The sequence below is a fragment of the Micromys minutus genome (assembly GCF_963924665.1).
Source record: "Micromys minutus genome assembly, chromosome: 8".
Lineage (NCBI taxonomy): Eukaryota > Metazoa > Chordata > Mammalia > Rodentia > Muridae > Micromys > Micromys minutus.
Genome location: NC_137977.1, coordinates 46,199,916 through 46,220,864, shown reverse-complemented (window position 1 = coordinate 46,220,864; position 20,949 = coordinate 46,199,916). Strand labels below are relative to the sequence as shown.

At 50.0% G+C, this 20,949-nt stretch overlaps 2 protein-coding genes across 3 annotated transcripts in view; one reads left to right on the top strand and one right to left on the bottom strand.

Moving 5' to 3' along the window:
- Positions 1–17,128, bottom strand: part of RPS14 (ribosomal protein S14) — a 32,457-nt gene extending 15,329 nt beyond the window's left edge. Inside the window, exon 1 of the mRNA XM_080920080.1 lies at positions 17,013–17,128. The gene's annotated coding sequence lies outside the window, so the exon portion shown is untranslated. The remainder of the gene's footprint in view (positions 1–17,012) is intronic.
- The window catches only part of NDST1 (N-deacetylase and N-sulfotransferase 1), a 111,950-nt gene continuing 106,615 nt past the window's right edge, over positions 15,615–20,949 (top strand). The window contains exon 1 of one of the 2 annotated variants that reach the window (XM_080920078.1): positions 15,615–15,749. The gene's annotated coding sequence lies outside the window, so the exon portion shown is untranslated. Of the gene's footprint in view, positions 15,750–15,828; positions 15,942–20,949 lie in introns of those variants that run through there. The other variant, XM_080920077.1, reaches the window with a different exon arrangement.

Here is a 20,949-nt window from a genome sequence, read left to right as displayed (position 1 = left end):
TTAAAGGTGTGCCCCACCCTTCCCTGGTTTGATTTTTATTTTCCTGCTCAGAGACTTGAACTCAAGGTCTTAAGTGAATGTTAGGTAAGTGCACTAATACTGAGCCAAACTCCAGGCTCTAAATAGAAATTCTGAGGAGAGCTATGTGGGTGGCTACTTTAAATTAGGGAACCATGTTGGTGACATTCAGACAGTCTTGAATGATAAGAAAGATCAGTTATGGGGGGAGGGGATAATTAGAAAAAGCAGTAGGCAAGCATTCAGCCTGAGGGTGGAAACCAATAGTTCTCAACCTTCCTGATGCTGTGACCCTCTCTCTAATAAAGTTCCTCATGCTATGATGACCCCTCTCAACCACAAAATTATTTTTTGTTGCGACTTCATAACTATAATTTGCTACTGTTATGAATCATAATGCAAATAGTTTTTGGAGATACAGGTTTGCCAAAGGGAGATCAACCCACAGGTTGAGGAGCTTGCTGTGAAAGGAGAGAGCAGAAGAGGTGGCTCAGTGGTTAAGAGCACCAACTGCCCTTCCAGTGGTCCTGAGTTCAAGTCCCAGCAACCACATGGTGGCTCACAACCATCTGTAATGAGATCTGATACCCTCTTCTCGTGTGTCTGAAGACAGCTAAAAGTGCACTTTTATATAATAAATAAATCTTTTTTAAAAATGAAAAAGAAAATAAAAGCAAGCAGCGCTCTTGCAGAGGACCGGAGTTCAGTTCCCAAGAAACCACACTGGACACTTCACCACCACTGAAAACTTTGGCTGCAGGGATGTGATGCTTTCCCCTGGCTCATTAGGTATCTCGAACACATGTTCACACACACAAATAAAAATGAAACAAACACTTTCTTTTTCTGTTTTAAAGATTTTTAAAAGTATGTGTTGCTGGTGGCTATGCACATTGTATCTTACAGCAACTGTAGGTGGTTGAATTCATTCTAAATGTCTTAGTTTTTTGAATAAGAAAAAGGCTTCTTTTTTTTTTTTTTTTCCAGGAGTGATGATTTTGAGTTAGGGTCCAGGTTAGCCTGGAGCTTGAGGTGATTTTCCTGCTTTTTTTTGTGTGTGCTTTGGTTTATATATCTTATTATAGTTTCTGGCTTGAACTGGGCTCCACAAATTACGGAGTTGGCCATAGTAGGAAAAGCTGGCAAAAGAAGTGGGTGTCCATGCATGGAAGTGTGTGGGCCAGTTGGCTGGTGTTTGATGAATGAATGAGTGACTCTGTGGGTGTACACGTCTAGGAGCATACACAGGGAGCTTATCTGGGAGGCTGTCAGAGGACCACATAGACCAGAGAATGAAGCCATGTGGAGACTTTCACTGGTCGACACTGCCCCCTTTCAGTGGTTCCCAAACTCTGCAACACTGTTACATTTTTTTTTCAGGGTCTGCTAAGTGGCTCCCAGGACTATGTGGGCCCTGCCTGAAGCAGTAAGGGGATGACTCGTGGGGGTCAGGTTTGGCCTAATTATTGTCTGAGAAATGTTAGGTTGGCCATCTCTTGGCTAAGAGAGCTGAGGTTTTGAAGCTAAACTCTTCACAACATGAAGAGGATTTACTTCTCTAAGCCTTGGTTTCTCATCTATGAAATGGGAATAGCTACTTATAACCATTGAGAAGATGAAGAGCCTGACTTTTGGTAGTAACAAGCTTCTTTTTTTTTTTTTTTTTTTTTTTTTTAAGATTTATTTATTATGAGTACACTGTAGCTGTCTTTTGACACACCAGAAGAGGGCATGAGATCCCATTACAGATGGTTGTGAGCCACCATGTGGTTGCTGGGATTTGAACTCAGGACCTCTTGCTCTTAACCACTGAGCCGCCTCTCCAGCCTAGTAACAAGATTCTTGCTTGAACAGCAGAGCTGACTGGTGGTGGAGGAGCTGGTGGGAAAGAGCACAGGATGGCTGACCCCACTTGTCTACTGGGAAGTGGGGTCGCTCTGAGATGCTCTTATCCCCCCCACCCCTCACTCCTCACCATCTGTGGCAGTCAGGAGAGCTGACCCCAGGGTCCTAAGAGTGGGTGAACTGGCTGTGTCCCTAGCCATCTGCAGCACTTGGAAGAGTGGCCCTGATGGAGAGGGTGTCGTGAGCCAGCCCTGGCCTGCCACTCCTCTGCCTTGAGGTGGTGTGGGAGCTGGGTTAGATGCCCTCTCCCTTTCCCTGCTTTCTACCTACTGTAATCAAGAGAACTGGCCCCAGATCTGGATCAGGAGAGCTGTCCCTGCCCCCTCGGTGGCTGCAGCAGGTGCTGCACCTTGTCTTGGCAACACAACGGAACTGGCCCTGATGGCAAAGCAACACGTGAGCCCATTCCAAGGGCGTAAGAGCAGGTGAGCTGGCACAGCCCTGGCAAGCTGCAGCACTGGGAAAGTGGGCTGGCGGCCGGCATTGGGTGGCCTAGCCGGAGCAGTGCTAGAGGACTTGTCCCCATTGTTCGGCTAAGAGAGAGCTGACTTGCTGACCAGCTCAGCTACCACACAGGCCCAGATCCAGGACTCTAAGTTGGCCAATGCCAAAATCTACATCATCATCGAACAATAGGAGTCATGAAAGGGCCAGTCCTGATGATCCAAAACTGTAGGGTCTCCATGACACAGGACAACAGCAGGATAGCTGGGAGGTATCCTAGTGAGGCCAATATTGATGGTGTCTCAGAAGCCAGAGATCTTGAAGCAGACCATGAACATTTGCAAGTGACATGTGTGGGCAGAGGGGTACACTGTGGGACACACTGACTGAGGACATACTACAGCTTCCAGGATGAGATGGTGCTTTGTTCTTTGTGCTCTCTCTCCTCCCTCCCTCCCTCTGTGTGTGTATTTTGGGGGGAGGTGGCAAGACTGAAGGGTGGATATGAGGGGACAGGGAGATGAGTGGGACTGGGGTGCATGGTGTGAAACTCACAAAGAATCAATAAAATGTTTTTTTTTTTTTTAAAAAAAAAAGATTCTTGCTAGAATGTGGCTCAGTTGCTAAAGATGATTGCATGAAGCCCTCTGGCTTAGAGGATCCAAAAAACTGATATGTGGCGGCACATGTCCGTAATCCTCAGCACTTGGGAGGAGGAAGCTGGAAATCCAGGATCAAAATAAAGCAACAGGAGCAAAATAAAACCACAAACAAACAAACAAACAAATGCCAGCTACAATTAGCCTCCAGTTTCTGGAGACGGCCCGAACTTCCAGAGTGATTATGAAAAGGTCCTTTGGTCCTCTTGGTCTCCATTCCCTCTTCTGTTACGTCACGGTTATCTCAGTCTAACCCATCTCTACTCTGGCTTATCCACCATCCTCACTATGAAAAGTCCACAAATTGTGAGCATATGTGAGTCTCACATATGCCAACCTTCACCCCTCCCTTTTGGGACAAGCCTTTTCCAGGTCTGCCCACTCAGAAAGTGCCTTGCATCTCCTGTCAGCAACTAGAACTCACTCCCTCCCTCTGAAGACTGTGCCTGGAATGAGCCTCAAGCTCCAAGTCTAGAGTTGGCAAGAAAGAAGAAGGTTCTGCAGTGGGGGAGGGGAAGGACCAAGGAGGGTGGTGGTTAAGGAGCTGAAGCCAAAATCCCCAGTGGCTTTCTTCCTGCCTCTCTTTGGGGCAGGAAGCAGTGGAAAGCTGCAGAGAATTAGTCTGACAAAGGGCCCACTTTGTCTCCCACATCTGCTCCCCAGAGGTGGATTTGCAGCAGCCTCCAAAACTCTTGAGTCCTGAGCAGTACCCACCATGGGCCTTGTTGGTGAGGGCTCACTGGCTCTCAGAGCCAGCCCAGGGTGGGAAACATTAGCTTTGGGGTCAGGGCTGTTTCAAATGTAGGGTAGACTGCCAATAAAACCTCAGGGTTACTCTCTTGTGTCAGTTTTACCATCTGAAGCATGGGGACAACAGTCATGCCTTCTCAACCTCGGCAGTGGTGTCTCACAGCACTCAGGAGGCAGAGGCAGGTGGATCTCTGAGAGCTTGAAGCTATCCTGGTCTACAAGAACATGTACCAGGACAGCCAGGGTTACACAGAGAAACCAGACTGTCGTGCCTTCTCATAGTACTGTGGGAAGGTGACTTAATATGGTGTTCTTGCAAAACTGATGCTGTTCAGCAAGCTGGGAAGGAGTCTGCCATATCTTATGTACTAGGTCAAAGCCCTCCCCCACACCCCCATGCATTTGCTCACTTATTTAACATGCATGTAGGAAGTATATGGTATCATGGTGTGGCAGATGGGCCCTGACAGGTTCCTGGAAGTGCAACAGAAGACAGAAGTCCAGGGTCATTCTTCTCTGCAAAGTGATTTTTAAAAGCCACCAAGGGCTTTATAAGACCTTGTCTCCAAAAAAAAAAAAAAAAAAAAAAAAAAAAAAAAAAAAGAAAAAAGAAAAAAAAAAAAAGAAAGAAAGAAAGAAAAGAAAAAGAAACTATTGTTAGCTTTCAGTTTCTGGAGCCCTGAGCAAACAACAGCTTCTACCTCTAATTGTCATGAACAAGTCACTCACATTTACTAACCATCTGTGGGTCTAGCTCCAAGAACTTAGATTCTTGCTACCCTGGACACAAGCATTGCAGTTAGAGGAGGGAGCTGGGTAACTGAGCACCCCAGGCCACACAGCTCTGCAAGGAAGTTCTGAGTACTTGATGCCACGGCCCTCCTCTTTGCACGGATTTAGATCTCTGCATCTAGATTTAGAGACTGCCTTCCTGCTGGACCCTCCACTCCCACCCCCTCCACTGCCAGCTTTTTTCACCTTTGCTTGATCAGAGCTCCATCCACTAAAGCCCCAGGCTGAGCTGTTTTCTGTCGCCTTCCACAGGATTTTTGTCATTTCCTCCCTGATTCTCCTGACCACAAAGAATCATCCTGGGGTTTTCCTTGCATAGGGAAGCCCAACCTGGAGGCAGCCCATGAAACAAGCAGCTGTGAGCCACTCTGGACATTTGTCTCCTTAGTAACAGAGCACAGGATGTCTGGGAATAAAGTGGTGAACCTCTTGGGATGGGTGTCTAGCCAAGGTACCGAGTCTTCTAGGTGCCTAGACTCAGTCTTTGTCTCTGAGACAAGTCCTTTGCCTCAGGGGCTCAGTTTCCCTGCCTGTCAGAAGAGGGGATGCAATAAAGCTCCAGAGCTGGTCCTGAGGCTAGGTTTTATCTGCAGATGACAAGTTGTCCGGTTTGCTTTTCCTCTTGGGTGTAGATATACACAAAGGGACTGTGGCTAGGAAAGGCCTTGGGCCACAGAGATGGATAAGGGGGCAGATGAAGAAGCTGGTTTCTGCTGCCAGAGCTCCTTCTGTTTAAGCAGTCACCTCTAGCTTCTTGCCTCTTCTAGGATGGTGACCAAGCCCTGTTGAAACAGGGCTCTGGGCTCAACAGGAGCCTAGATTAAGACTTTTTTAAAAAAATGTATTCATTTAATGTGAGTGTATTTGTATGCATGTATGTGTGTGTGGTGTTGGGAATTTAACTAGGGTGGTTAGGCTTGGAGACAAGGGCCTTTATGTGGTAAACTATCACATCTCACCCCACCTCCACACCCCCTTTTTAAAGTTCTAGGGTCTCACATCAATAGATAAGGATTTTCTTCCCTCCTCCTTTTTTTTAATAGTCTCGGGTTGTTAAAAAGCATCCCAGGCTGGCCTTGGTATGTAGTCACACCTTGAACTCATGATTTTTCTGCCAGAGCCAGGTTTACAGGTGTGTGCCACCATACCATGTTGGGAATTGACTCCAGGGTGCCATGCATGGTTGGCTGACACTTTGCCAACCCAGCTACTTACCCAACCATTTATAAACTTTGAGGGACTGGAGAGACAGCCCAGTGGTTAAGAGTACTGGCTACTCTTCCAGAGGACATTAGTTTGATTCCCAGCACCCACATGGCTACTCACTACCATCTATTACTCTAATTCCAGGGACATCTCAAGACCCTCTTCTGGCCTACAAAGTTACCAGGCACACACAAGTCATGTACAGACATACACATAAAACAAAAATTTCCTACACAGGAAAAGTAAAACAATCTTTTTTGTGGGGAGGCATTCAAGAAAGGATTTCTCTGTGTAGCCTTGGCTGTCCTGGAACTCACTCTGTAAACCAGGTTGGCCTGGAACTCTGAGATCCACCTATCTCTGCCTCTGGAGTGCTGGGACTAAAGGCCTCTTGACCTTCTGCTCTTCCTGTGGAACCAGGTGTCAGCAGGACATTATTTCTGGGCCTGATCTGACCATCCTGCTGTGTGACTCCCAAATCCATATGTTGAAATCCATACCCCAAGCTCATGGTATTATGAAGTAGGAGCACCTACTTGTGAGATATGGATAGGTCTTGAAAACTGAGCCCTCACAACTGGAATCAATGCCCTCATGAAACAGGCCCATGGAACTCATTTGTCTTTTCCACCATTTGAGGGCACAGCAGAGAGTCATCTATGAAACAGGAAGTGGCTTGCCTCAGACTCAGAATCTGCCAGAGCCTTGCTCTTAGATATCCCAGCCTCTAAAATTGGGAGACAGATTTCTGTAGTTTACAGGCCCCTCTGTCCATGAGACTTGTTCTAGCAGTCTAGACAAAGAAACATCCCAAAGCCAAGAAGGCACTACCAGACAGCAATGTGTGTGGCCTCCCACAGCATCTTCCACATCCAGCCTTGCCCAGCTTGCTCCTTGTCCTCCCCCACAGGAAAGTGGTGATTAGGATGAGGAGCTTGGGGGCAGAGGAGACTCGTTGCTAAGCAGATGTTCCTTTGGGCACAATGCAACACTCACTTTGTGCCTAACTTAGGAAAGCCCTTCTGTTCTTAGGTCTGTTTCCCCCTCCTCAGAGTGAAAGACACAGATCCTGTGACCCCCAGAGACTTCTGACTCTGCAAGCCCCAAGGTATGGGCCCCTGACTTCTATCCTCCACGGTCCCTAGACTCCAGACTTGAGCAAATGGAAGCCTAGCTCATGATTGGGGAATTCTATCTGAGCTTAACTGACCCCAAATGCTGTCCTGAGTTGGGAGAACCCAAGGGAGAGAGGCAGGGGCATGCCTGTTTCCCGAAGTCTCAGGGCAAGAGTCTCCCTTGCAGATTTATTATGCACATGGATGGAGAAATGAAGAACTCCAGGGATGACAGAGAAACAAGGTCCCCCACGTGGAGAGGCACACCCATCCCCTCTCCCACAGGCTGGGCCAGATGGTTCAGGCAGCTGAGGGGAGGTTCTTTGCTCCCACCTTCCCCCACTGGCTCTGTGGGGAGCTGGATTTATTTCCACACGAGAGACATGTGGAGAAAAGCCTTCTTCACAGGCAATCCTTGGGCTCAGAAAACATTTTTAATCCAGTAGAATCACAGTTGTGGCATTATGGAGCCTTTAGCAGGCTGCCGGATATCAGACTCTCAGAGGCCCAGCATCCTGGAATGGTAGAAAAGTGAGTCACAGGATTTCAGGCTTTGAAATCATGCTTTCCAACACTGTAGCCATAGGCACATGTGGCCTCAGAGTATTTGGAATGTGACTAGCCCATGTGTTCTAAGGGCAGAACACATAGGTTTCTGAAGACTTTATATATAGACTTTAAAACAGCTCACTGATTGTGTGTGTGTGTGTGTGTGTGTGTGTGTGTGTGTGTGTGATTCTCTCTTCCCCACTTTCTCTCTCTCTCCATGATTATCTGTGTGTGTATGTATGTGCCTGTATTTGTGTGTGTGTGTGTGTATGTATTTCCTTTTTTCTTCCCACCTAATGCTTCTCAACTGCAGAATCCAGAAAAGATTTTTGTTCATGATATCTTATCTGGAGTTGTTTTGTTTGTTTGTTTTGATGTGCCTTTTTGAGACAAACCATCTCCCCGGCTCTTTCTTTGTAACATCCCCCACAATGTTTGCCATCCCGGGTCCATGAATCCCTCTGTGAGTGACATGTCTTCCAGATGGTTCCTCTGATCGCCTACCCACCTTCTACTGTAAAATCTCAGGCGGCTCTCCGTGAGCATCAGAGATGGTCAGAACCTGACCTTATCTTTACATCAGACTGAACCTTGGACACTTCATGCCTCCCACTCATAGGCTCAGGCTGCCTCCTTTTCTCCAAGGAGCCACTGGTCTCCATGCTGCAGGACATCCCTCAACACATGTCCCCAATGGTAGGCTTTAGGGAACCCCCACTTGGGCCTTCTGTTCTGATGGACCTCTCTGCTGTTCTTCCCTCAGCAGAACCAGTCCTGGGGTGCCAGGAAGAAGTTGGGGTCCTTCAGGTCTCTTCATTCATCTATAGTCTTTATTTTTTTCTCCCTGGCATCCGGCTGGCCCTTTGGAAAAATCCAGAGCCTGCTGGCTCCAGGAAGGCCTGTGAAGATTCATGAAACTGGATCAAAATAATATTCATGAGGATAGCTATGGCGGACAAGGTGCTAAATGGTTTCCTAATATCTCATTTAATCTCCTCAGCGACACCATGAAGGAAACCATTGTCCTTGTTCTACCAATAAACTGGAAGCAGGGCAAATGCCTGCAGGTGAGGGCTGGCCCTGGATTCCAAAAGAGAACCATCTGGCCTCAGTGCTAAACCCTGGCTGGAGGGCAGTTTGCAGGAAAAGAGTTTAGAGCTGTGGGGAATATGTACCTTGAGTGTGACTGCATCTGCCCTGTGTGCCCTGTGTGGACACTCTTGTCATATCCCTCACTTTCCCCCACTTGGTCTCCAGCTCCTACCCCATCTCACATCAACCCTGACAGGTGGACATGTACAGGGTCTTGAAATGATTAAGAACACCCACATTGAAGTAAGAAGGCTGAAACAAAGGGCTAGGCATACTACTGGTCCCAGGGCCAACTTTCTATCAGCGTCCACACTGCTCCCCTTCCCTTGTGATGTTAGTGGTCAGTGCAGGAGGGCCCAGCTCATGGTGGGTGGTGCCGTCCCCGGGCTGGTGTCCTGGGTTCTATAAGAAAGCAGGCTGAGGAAGCCATGTGAAGCAAGCCAGTAAGCAGTCCCCCCCTTCCCCATGGCCTCTGCATCAGCTCCTGTCTCCAGGTTCTAGTCCTGCTTGAGTGCCTGTCCTGATATTTCCTCCAGTGATAAACTACAGTCTAGAAATGTAAGCCAAGGGCTGGAGAGATGGCTCAGTGGTTAAGAGCACTGACTGCTCTTCCACAGGTCCTGAGTTCAAATCCCAGCAACCACATGGTGGCTCACAACCATCTATAATAAGATCCGATGCCCTCTTCTGGTGTGTCTTAAGATAGCTACAGTGTACTTATATATAATATCTAAATAAATCTTAAAAAAAAAAAAAGAAATGTAAGCCAAATAAACCCTTTCCTCCCCAATTTGCTTTTTGTTTATGGTCTTTCACTGCAGCAATAGAAACCCTAAGACCCCTAGTCTAAGCTCTGCTTTATGCTAAATGGAGCTCTGACAGATTCTTACACTCCCTGAGTCTTAGTCTCTATATTCCTTTTTCTTAAAAAATTGTTTTGTCAGGCAGTGGTAATGCATGCCTTCAGTCACAGCACTCAAGAGGCAGAGGCAGTTGGATTTCTGAATTCTTGGCCAGCCTGGTCTACAGATCGAGTTTTAGGACAGCTGGGGCTACACAGTGAAACCATGTCTCAAAACCCACAAAACCTTCAGCCTAAATTGTGTCCTGTCTAGAAGATGCTCAAGGACAAAGATGGAGTAGAAAGGGAGGGAATGGCCAACCAATGACTGGCCCAAATTGAGACCCATCCCTTGGGCAAGAACCAATCCCTGAGACTATTAATGATACTCTTTTACCCTTGCAGACAGGATCCTAACATAACTGTTCTCTGGGAGGCTCCACCCAGCAGCCAATGGAAAGAGAGGCAGAGACTCAGAGTCAAACATTAGATGGAACTGGGGTAGTCTTGTGGAAGACTTGGGGAAATGACTAAGGAATCTGGAGAGGACAGGAACTCCACAGGAAGACCAGCAGAGTCAACTAACCTTGACCTTTGGGGGCTCCCAGAGACTGAATCACCAACCAAAGAGTGAGCATAGGCTGGACCTAGCCCCCCACCCCTGCACATATGTAGCAAATGTGCAGCTTGGTTTTCATGAAGGTTCCCCAACAACTGGAGTGGGGGCTGTCCCTGAATCTGTTACCTGCCTGTGGATCACATTCTACTAACTAGGCTGCCTTGTCTTGCCTCAGTGGGAGAGGATGTGTCTAGTCCTGCAGTGACTTGATGAGGCAAAGTAGGTTGAGAAGTGGGGGTGGAGAGGGGCTCCCCCTTGTCAGAGAAGGGGAGGGAGGCACCATGGGTGGGGGAGGAACTGTGTGAGTGGCAGACTGAAAAGGGGTGCTGATGTAAAGTGAATTAAAAAAATTAATGAAACAAAACAAGACCAAAAACCAAACCAAGCCAAAAGCCAACAAGTTTATTTTACATTAGGAATGTTTTGCCTCATGTGTCTATGTGGACCATGCCCAGTGCCCATGGCAACCTGAAGAGGGGGGTGGTGCAGGATCCATGGGTACTAGGAACTGAACTCCAGACCTCTCTGCAAGAGCAGCAAGTGCTCTTAACAGCAGAGCTGTCTCTCCAGCTCTCTGGGTTTCTTTAAGGAGAACTGGAGTAGTTCAGAAGTCAGAAACTCAGCCACCAGCAAGCTCAAGGGGAATGACGCAAATAAAAGATACGAGCTGGGGTGGGGGTGTGGCTTAAAGCCTGTTTAGTGTGTGTGAGGCCTGGCATCCCACCATTAGCACCCACCATACAACAAGAAGACAGGCGAGCTAAGGGCTGGAATGGTGACTCAGTTGGTAGGGTGCTTGCCTTGCATGCATAAGGCTGGGGGTTTCAGGGGATTTGATTCCTCATCAAGGCATAAAAAACAGATGTGGTGGCATCACCGCATTACCACTTAAGAGGTAGAGGAAGGAGGACCAAAAGTTCAAAGTTATTCTAGACCACACTGCTGGGCTGAGGCCAGCCTTGACTACATGGAGCCCTGACTTAAAAAAAAAAAAGTCAACCACCCTGGCATCCTGCTCCTGGGTCTAGAGGCTGGGCTCCTTCACCTGGCCCAGTCCTCAGGGAACCTTGAGCCACTTGCTGATAACAGTCACTTAGAAACAGCTGGCCCCTGAGAGTGTTTTTCTTTGTCTTTGTTGGATTGTAATTGGAGCATAACAATAGCAGTGTTAGAGGGGGAATTACAGATTCACAGAGGCTGGCTTTCTTGCTTGATGCCTCTCTTCTTCCCTCCCCTCATCTTCCACCTCAAAACAAACTTTGGTTTCCAAAACATTTCATTTTTATATCCACTCTCCATTGGATTACATTCCCATTTTACAGGACGTTTTCATTTGCTTAGTAGGTATCAAGTTTTTCCAGTCCTTGCTACTGAAGAGCCTCTCTCTCTCTCTCTCTCTCTCTCTCTCTCTCTCTCTCTCTCTCTCTCTCTCTCTCTCTCTCTCTCTCTCTGGGTGGGGGAGGGGAACTGTTGCGCCATGTGCCATGTGGTCAATGCTGTAATTATGGTGACCATGTTTTCCAAACCACGGATCAGGTCACATGGTCTGACACAGGCTATTTTCTGCCTCCACTGCAGTCCAAACATGAAATCATATGTAGTTATACATTCATCAAATCACCTTTAATTTCTTTTTAAAAGGCAAATGACATGACATTTGGATTATCCTTGACAAATCCCACTATCCACAGAAAAGCATTAAAACCGTGATCAGGGTCTGGGCAGGCCTCTGGGAAAAACAAGGTTTCCTGGATGAGGTGCTGTGGATCTTAGAGTTTGGAGGCTGAATAGGTTTGCAAAGGGAGAAAGAAGGTGGCTAGAGTCTATTCTGCACAGGACCTACTCTCCCTGCTTTAGAGAAACCCAGCTTAGGCTCTGGAGAAGTTGACTGAAAAGGCAAGGGTGCTTGATTGTTTCTGTGAGTTTAGTTTGACTTACATGACTCCAAGGACCCTTCCTAGCCCACAGACACTGTATCTTCCTATGTGTTTACGTGCCTGTCTGCAGTAGCTAATACAGTATATTGGTCTATATGAGGCCTTGCCTTTCTTGCTCATCCCTCCTCCCCGCCAGTACTGTGTGAGGAAGACGCCAAAGGATAGACGTCTCTGTGAACGAAGGCGTGGACTGCCATCAGTGAGCATTCTGCAGGTAGACACGGCACTGGCCGTGTGTCTAGTACTATCCAGGGCACTGAGCCTCAGCAGGGATCCAAAGCCAGTCCTACCTCCAGTGACCTTGGACTAGAGAGGAGAGCTGGGTAGCTGGCAGCACCAGGAGGGTATGAGGGAGTGGGAAGTGTACACCAAAAGGCCTGTGCTGTGTCAGGGGGTTAGGAAAAGCCCACAAAAGTTTAACCTGAGGCCTAAAGGATCACCGTTATTCACTTAGCATTTATATAGTGCTTACCATACAACAGATGCCACATGAAAGGCTTCCCATATTTAATTCTCACACAGCTCTCAAAAGCACCGACACTTATTACCCACACTGCAGAGGTGAGAAAACAGTATAGACAGGTTGAGAAGATAACCTTGGCCACATAGTTTAGATGTGTCAGAGCCCTGGAAAGACTGGCCTTGGGACATTCCTTTAACAAAAATCAGCAGCCTGGGGGCTAGGCTTTCAAATGCCTTTGATCCCAGCATCCTGGAGGCATAAACCAGCCTGGGCTATACAGCAAGCACATTCCAGGCCAGCCAGGGTTACACAGTGAGACTGGGTCTCAAAATAAACAATCGGACAGGCAAAGCAAAAGGTCTGACTCTGTTCGCTGAGGACAGTAGGTAAGGAGCAGACACACCCAGGCAAGATACTTATCCTGAGAGGGTGGGAAAGTTTGGTGGTTGTTTGCCATAGGAATCAGGCAGGATGAAGAGGGAAGGGTGGAGCAAGCTAAGGAGGCTCAGCACCAGGTAGAGCTGATGAAGGAGAAAGGGGCTGGGAAAGAAAAAAAAACAGCTTGGAGGCAGGAGGGATGGGAGGGCTCATAGATGAAGAAGGTGGAGTAGAGCCCGAGGGAGTGTTGAGTTCAACCTCTGCCTTGCTAAGATGGAGCAGATGAGAAGCTGGGACAGCAAGGAGGTCTCAGGCCTGCAATGGGGCGGTCCCTGGGCCTGAGGAGTGGTCTTAAGGGTAGAGAGGGGTAGAATCTGGGGCGAGATTAGAATGTAGATCCTGGGGGTGGAGAGATGGATCGGTGGTTAAGAGCACCAGCTGCTCTTCCAGAGGACCTGGGAACACCCACAGGGCAGCTAACCGCTGTCTGTAGTTCCAGCTCCAGATAACGTGACACCTTCACACAGACGCACATACGTGCACAAAGAGGAAGGAAGGAAGGAAGCAGGAAGAATGTAGGTCCTCCACAGGGTTCTGGTGGCGCATGCCTTTAGGCCCAGCACTTAGGATGGAGGCAGAGGTTGATCTCTGAGTTCAAGGCCAGCTCTGTTTACAGAGTTACACAGAAAAACAACAATAATCAGAAACACAGGACATCCAGCAGGCAGGAAGGCTTCTTTACGGCAGGATTACTTTCAGTCCGGGCTCCTGACACCCTTCAGTCTTTTCTGAGTCAGCCTTTCCTTCCTGCTTCCTCTGCTATGGTCCACGCAGCTTTTCCAGAACCACTTCCACATGGTCCAGAATCGTTCCATTAGGAAAGTCCATCTTCCTTCCCCACTCTCTCCCTAGCTGTTGTTCTGATCCAGCTTAAGGGCTCAGTTCCCAGAGGCCCCCTACCCCTTGCTCCTTCAATCCCCCATCCTACCCCCTCAAGGTCTCTATGTAGCCCTAGCTGCCCTGGTACTCACTCCATAAACCAGCAGGCTGGCCTTGAACTCAAGAGATTCATCTGCCTCTGCCTCCTGAGTGAGGGATTAAATAAGCCACCACTGACCAAGATTCCTTTAATCTTGAGAAGCCACAGTCCTTGCCCTTAATGGGGGTGGGGGGTTGCTTAGTCCCACTTAAACCCTTTCAATACCTTGATCCACTGCCTTTACTTCCTGAGTGACGTGGAATTATAGGCGTGCACCATGAATGCAATGCTGAGGACCAAACCCTGGGTATCCTGCCTGCTAGGTAACAACTACCAACCAAGCTAAATCCTCAGACCATAGCTCGAGCATCAGCTTCTGTCCTTTTTCAACCCTGCCCCTCCCACAGTTTCTAGAATAAGGATCATGTTCACAGGGCTGCATGCTGATGGAATGGGACCTTCCCGACTGACCCAAGCCTCAGCCCATTTTCAAGGACTTTACACGGCCTGCTATGGAAACTCAGATTGCCAAGAATTTGCTGGTCTATGCTGTTTTCCCTGGCCAAGCTGGCAGTGGCTGCAGCATGTACTTGGGTCACATCCTGTCCATAGTAGTGCACTGTGTCCCTATCTTCAAATTCAGTGCCATTTGACGACATTCCTTCTAGAGGTGTAACATGAGCACATATAGGAGGCAGAAACCAGGTTGTTTCTTAGCGCCTAGACCAGCATCTCTTTGTGTTTAGGCCTTAGCATCTCCGTCCCCTGGGAGACACAAGTAGACTAACCAAAGAGGACACCTTGTCCCACTGGGGAAATCCAATATAGGTCTGTCCTGACCCCAGTGAGAGCTGCCTTCTCTGAACTCTCTACTCTGCGTCTGATAGCTCTGGTTTGGCTGGTTTTGTTTTCAGTTTTGTTCCTACAGTTAACAGTCCTGAGCCTCTGATGGTGCCGTAGAGTCCAGACTGTTGTTTCCCGTGGCCTCAGTTTGCCTGGTAATCTTCAGGACCTTTAAGGGCTGTTATACCCGCCACCCCTTCTCTCCCCTGCAGTTTACTGGTTGGCTGAGGGATGGCAGACCTCTCTGGGCTGAGAATAAATCTTAGCACCAGCTGTTAAGGGCTCTCTGTTCAGTATAGGAGACTCCGTGTTTTCATCTGCTTAATAGGAGGAACCTTGTCCAACTTGCAGGGTTTTGAGATGGGGATGGATTGAACTGTTGAGGGTGAAGAACAAGCCAGGTGGAAGAAACTTTTGCACAAGGCCATATACCTCTTTGTCTGCCTGCTATATGTCACAGAGGGAACTGATTTAAGCTGGGGACAACTTGTTGACGGAGATGACATTCTAGTAAACAATAAAACCAGAACAGATCCACACAGTAAGGGGAATGCAAAAGTGTTCCAGTCAGGGTAAGGGCGTGTGGGTGTGAAGTCCTTCCCTGGAGGGGGTTACACGGACAGGTACCTGTTGTCAGCTTGCTAGCTGTCTGAGGAAGCCCTGGAGGGTTGTCACAGACCAGCCGGGCAGAACCCGCAGCCCCAAGGCCCAGCCAGAGAGATTCCAGGCCAGTAAGTCGCAGCGAGAGCGAGTCTTTGTCCCCCACCCCCTTCCCTCTGCCGCCTCTCCGACCCCCCAGCGCCGGTCCCTCCCTGACCCCAAATAACTTGTTGGCTTCCCAGGGCTTTGTTTGCTCGGGGTCATCGCCTCCGGGACCCAGGCCGCGGCGCACCGCCTTCGCGGGTCCCGCGCCTGACACCCCTCGGGCCGGGGCCCCCGCCCCCTACCCGCTCCGAGACCGGGGTCAAAGGCAGCCCGCGTCACGTGGTCGCCGAGAAGCACCGAATCGGCCGGGAGAGCCGAGGGAGAATCCGGGTTGGAAGCGAGAGATCCAGCCCGGTTCCCGGCGCCCGGTCCCGCCCCGGCGCCCGCCGGGCCCCCGCAGCGTGCGCGCCCCGCGCCGCCAGATCGAGCCCCGCGCACGGCCACGGCTGGGGAGGTAGGCGCGGGCCGAGGGAGGCGGGCGGCCCGGCAGCCTTGTGCGCGCTCCCCACGGGCGGGGGCGCGGGCGCGGGAGTCAGCGCGGCCAGCAAGGGGTTAAGCCGGCCCGCAGCCCGCCTCGCGCACGCCCGGGACCGGCGGCCGCGCGGCCACCCGCGCCGCTTCCCCCTTGGCGTCCCGGCCGAGGCAGGTAAGAGGCCGGAGGGCCGGGCGGCCGGCGTCTCGGGGCCGAGCGCTCGCAACCCGGGCACGGCGTGCAGGCCGCGCGGGGGCCCGAGTGGGCCCCGGTGCAAGTTTGGTTCGCGCGGGCGCCGGGCGGGTGGTGGGAGGACAAAGGGGTGGGGGCCTCGCGGGGCCGGGCGGGCCGGGGTGCGGGCCGGGCAGCGCGGCAGCTGTAGGTCACGGATAATGTCACCCACGAGGAATGCCCCCTCCCCCTCCCCGGCTCCGGAACAGGGGAAACTTTTGTCTGGCATGGGAGGGGGCTGGAGGCCGGGTCCCAGCTTCGGGAAGCGGGGAAGGCGGCCGGACCGGTTTTCTCCGGGGGACCCTGAGCGGCCTGGTCCCTTACTCCCCTCCTCCCTCAGCTTCTCGGAACCGGGACTCTAGCATTTGACCAGCAGGAGAAGGGGACGCCTGTAGGACGTGTGGGTCTGAGAGCTGCCAAGAAGCTGAGGACTCATCCATCACCTGGCTCTTGCGTGCCAGGATCCCTACAGATCCTACATCCACACTGTTGGTCCTCCGTCCTATCCCTGGAGCAATATTACCCACTGGACTGAGGGTTAGACAGACCTCAGTGTTGGTTGCTACCCAGCTATGTGACCTTGAGCAGGTTCCTTACTTTCCCTAGCCTCTGTTTCCTCACCTGTAAGATGGGTTTATCTGTCAGAATTGGGATGAAGCCAGGGTGTGGGACCTCGGAAAATGTTGGCATGCTTATATTCAACAAGTGTTCGATTGTATGTTGCCATGTGCCAGGCACTGGGCTAGTTCGCTGCTTTACATAGTTTCGTTTACATTACTTTTAGGCACATTTACAAAAGGGGAAACTGAGGCACTGAATGGAAAAGGTCAGGAAGGTAAAAAGATGTGGGAGCTGGGATTTGTCCCCTCTCAGTCTTTTATACCAACTACTGAGCCCTACTAGGGCCTAAGATGTGACTGGGTCTATAGTTTCAGTTTTTGTTGAATCACATGAGCTGCCTCCTTGCCCCAACACCCTTCCCCCAGGTGAGGCACCCTTCTATCTGGCACTTGCCTGGGTGAGGTCTTGTGCCCTTGTTCTTAGGCTGGGCGGTTGGAGGGGAGGTCGGTCGGAGCCTGTGATCTGAGCTTCGAGATGGTCCAAGTTCCGTTGCTGGCTGGGTCGTGGTAGGAAAGGTCTCCCAGTGTGGGTGGCGGTTCAGGGAGGAGTCTGTCTCCCTGGCTCCAACCGGGGACAGCTGGTGGCTTTGTCAACAGACTTTTCCCCAGCACCCAGGAGACCTACAGAGCCTTTTTTATCTCCCTTTAGACTTGTCACTTTCAGATCAACAGGGGGTAAGAGGTTGGGCTCAAGAGTAGAACCCTTGGGTAGATAGAGACCCAAGGTCAAGGATTTATGTCCGAAATGTCTTATCCACAGGGTCCACTGCCAAAGTGAGAGGCAGGCATGGATACCCTAGCCTTAAAGGGCCATGGAGCTAGTATGAAGAATGAACTTTGAACCACCAGCAAGATTGCAGAATCCTCATGGAGATACTAATCTTTGTGTGTCCTGGAGGCCAGCTAGCCCAGTACTGGGCCTCTCAGGAAAGACCCCATTAGTGACTGTGAAGATTGGCTCAGATTCCTACTGGTTTTCCTGTGCTAGGCAGGCCCAATCTTTTGGGGGTCATGGGGGGTAGGGTGGGGAGGGATGATATCATATGATTACCAATCAAGCTGTGATTCAGGATTTTGAGTACTTACTTAGAAGATGGGATACGAGTTGCTAATCAATGACATCTTGAAACCTTGGACCAAGGGCTAGTGTGATGGGTGCGGTGGGTTCTTGGGGGTGGGTGGTTTGTGCGTACAGTTCTAACTGCTCCAAGGCCCTCCAGCCCAGAGAGTGGGATTTACACGACTCACAGGCTTTCCTTAGGCCCCGGGAATAGAGAGCTCTCCCTGGCTGACATCACTGTCAGCTTGTAGGAACAAGAATGGAAATTCCACCACTTAGCTCTGAAAAGCAGGGATTAAGTAGAGGGCTCCAAGGCCTGGAAAGGGTCCCGGGGGCTGGGGCTGGCCCTTGTTATGTGGTCGAACTTACTTGTTTGTCATTGTGATCAGAGCAGAGGCTTCTGGGAGAGTCAACAGGTGAAGAAAGTCAGCTACAGGGAGAGGGAGAGCCTCCTGTCACCGGGGGTGTGCAAGGAAGAGTCTTCAGATCAAGAGGTGTGGTCAGGAAACCAAGAGAGAATGTGAGAGTCTCAGCAGCTCTGAGCTCTCTCTGCCCTGGCCTTGGGGACCTGCTTTGCCTGTTGCTTTGGGCCTGTGTGTCTGAACTTTAGAACCAGAGCCAGACTTAGAAATTTCTAGGGCTTGCTCAAACTTCTACTAGGTTGGAATTTGTTTTGGGTATGGCTTGAAATAACAGGACTGTTTGGAAGACTTGGACATTCTTTACTTGAGATGGGGAATTTGGGTAATATTTGAAATTCGTCTGGAAGATTTCTGTGGCCAGGGTTGACAGGGGACATGGAATAAGGGTGAAGTGCTTACAGGATTTCGACTAGAGAGGGCAGACCTGCATCAGAGCAGGGGTGGCTGTGAAGCAGGGTGTCATAGGGTGACCCGAGTTAGATGATGCCCGCAGGACAGTGGAAGGAAGAGCTTCCTGGTTGCTGATGTCAGCAAGGGTTCCTAGAGGAGGAGGTGTGTGAGGATTCAGGCCCTCAGACAGGACAGTGGGCACCAGACTGGATTGTGGGGGCTTACAGCACCCTGCTCCTGAGTTTGGGTTTTATGCTGTAGCGGAGAAGACAGAAGGTTGTAAGCAGCTTGTTGAGATGGTGCCCGTTACTGTGCTCTGCGTCAGGCATGGTGCCAGGCTCCTTACAGACACCCCATTGACTCCTCACAATACCCTGCAGAGTAGCCGCTGCTGGTTGCCCCACCCTGTCCTATTTGTAGGTGGGGGAAATGGAGGCTCGGAGGGGTAGTCACTTAAGAGTGACAGAATTTGAACCCAAACTTCTCTGGTTTTGTGCCACCGAGTTGCCCTTCTCAGGGTCCTTTGGCTAAAGATGGCGGTGACAGTGACAAGGCAGAGACCAGAAAACTCATGGCTTGTGACCCACAGAGTCAACCCAGTCAGCTCAGACAAGACTCAGGCTGAGGCCGATGGTAGGAGAAGGGCTGCAGGATCTTGTATCTGCCTTGGGGTCGGTTAGCCAAGGTTTGGGGAAGAATCTCAGTTAAATCCCGGCTTTTGAATCTTTGGAAAGCTCCCTAGGGCCAGGTGCCGTAGACTGGATGGTTCTGTAGTTTTTTTTTTTTTTTTTGAGGTCAGAGACAGTAAAAAGGTCAGGGCATCTAACCTGGAAAGGGCCTGCCTGAGGACAAGGGGAAAGCCTCATTGCTAAGTGTCTACAGGAGAGTGAGCCTGTTGAAGTGTGGGAGGATGTACTTACAGGGTCAGGATTGGGTGGCTGCTTTCAGTTCCCTTTTTGCCTGAGAACCTCAGAAGTAGGGTAGTGCTCAGCCCACTTCCAGCCCCACTGTTCCCATAACTCTTGATGTGGTCTCTCTGGTGCAGCTTAGGAAGAAACAATACCCACTGGCCCGCACAGCTCCTCCTAGAGTCCCTGTACTCTGACACCTGGTCTTCTGATAATACCGTTTTTCTTTTCTTTTCTTTCTTCTTCTTTTTTAAAAAATGTTTTCTAACTTGTCTCTGTTTTGTGTGTATGGGTGTTCTGCCTGAATGTATGTCTGTGTACCACATTTGTGTTAGAGTTCTGGGATGGGAGTTACAGAGTTATCTCTGGAACCAACCAGAGCCTGGCCTGTTGAGGGCTTGGTTTCTACTTCCACAATGGGATCAGATTCTCCATCTCTATCTGTGAGCAGGTACTTACTGGATCATGAGTTGGGAAAGGGGTCCCTGGGTCTGTGGGCTTACAGGTGAGGAGTGGGGGTGGGGTCAGGGTGTGTGACAGGGTTTAAAGGAGGGTGTCTCAATCCCCAAGGATTCTAGAGGACACCTTCTACCCTGGGGCCTGTTCTAATGTCTGTTCATCATCCTGGTTCTGGAGTTTAGGAACTCAGTAGAAGAGTGGATGTGCCTTGGACCATGTGGCTTGAGAACAGGAGACAGCATGCTATCAGAACTCTTTCCTCCAGATAGAGGGGAGCATGCAAAGTCGCTTTATGGCCTGTTACTTTAATATGGGTGGGGTTAATCAAGACTGAGAATGTGCATGGTGAATAGCCCTTGATGAGGTAGAGGTGGTTTTGTAACGGCAGTGCCCTGTGTCCCATGCCCCTCAACCGTCAGGCTGAGCCAGTTCTTTTTCCTTTCTCCAGCTGTGCCCTTGTCTCTCTCCTTGCCTCGTGGTGGGGAGGCTGCATCTCAGGTCTTTGTCCTTCCCAACCAACAAACTCTCCCTGGTGAGCAGCTCTGGGTCTCACCTCTCCCGTGTAGACATTCTGACATCTCACTGCTGCTATTGCCTGTGTTTGACACGTTCCTGTTGGCCGGACCCTCCTGGAGGGCACCCTTCTAGCCTTGCTTTGAACTCTAGCTTACAGAAGAGCCTAGTCTTCTACCTCTGTATTCCAGAAGCAGAAGCTTCCCGGGCCCTGATTCCAGAGGGGTGAGCAGTTTTCTGGAGTACAATCCGAAGTTGTGGGTTCAAATCCCAGTTCTTTCACGACTAGATTTAGCAATTACCTATTTCCCAAATCTCAACATTGGTTTCCCCAACTGCAGAACAGTAATCAGGATATTCCTGTTGGGCCTGTGAGATTGCTCAGCTGAATAAAGGCACTTGCCACCATTCTTGATGATACAAGTTCGGTCCCTAGGGTCTCTCTCACATGGTAGGAGAAGACCAACTCTTAAAAGTTGTCACCTGACCTCCACACATGCCACAAACATACACATACTCCCTCACACCTACTCTCATAGATTCTAAATGTCAAACAAAACTAGAAATAAAACCCCAAAC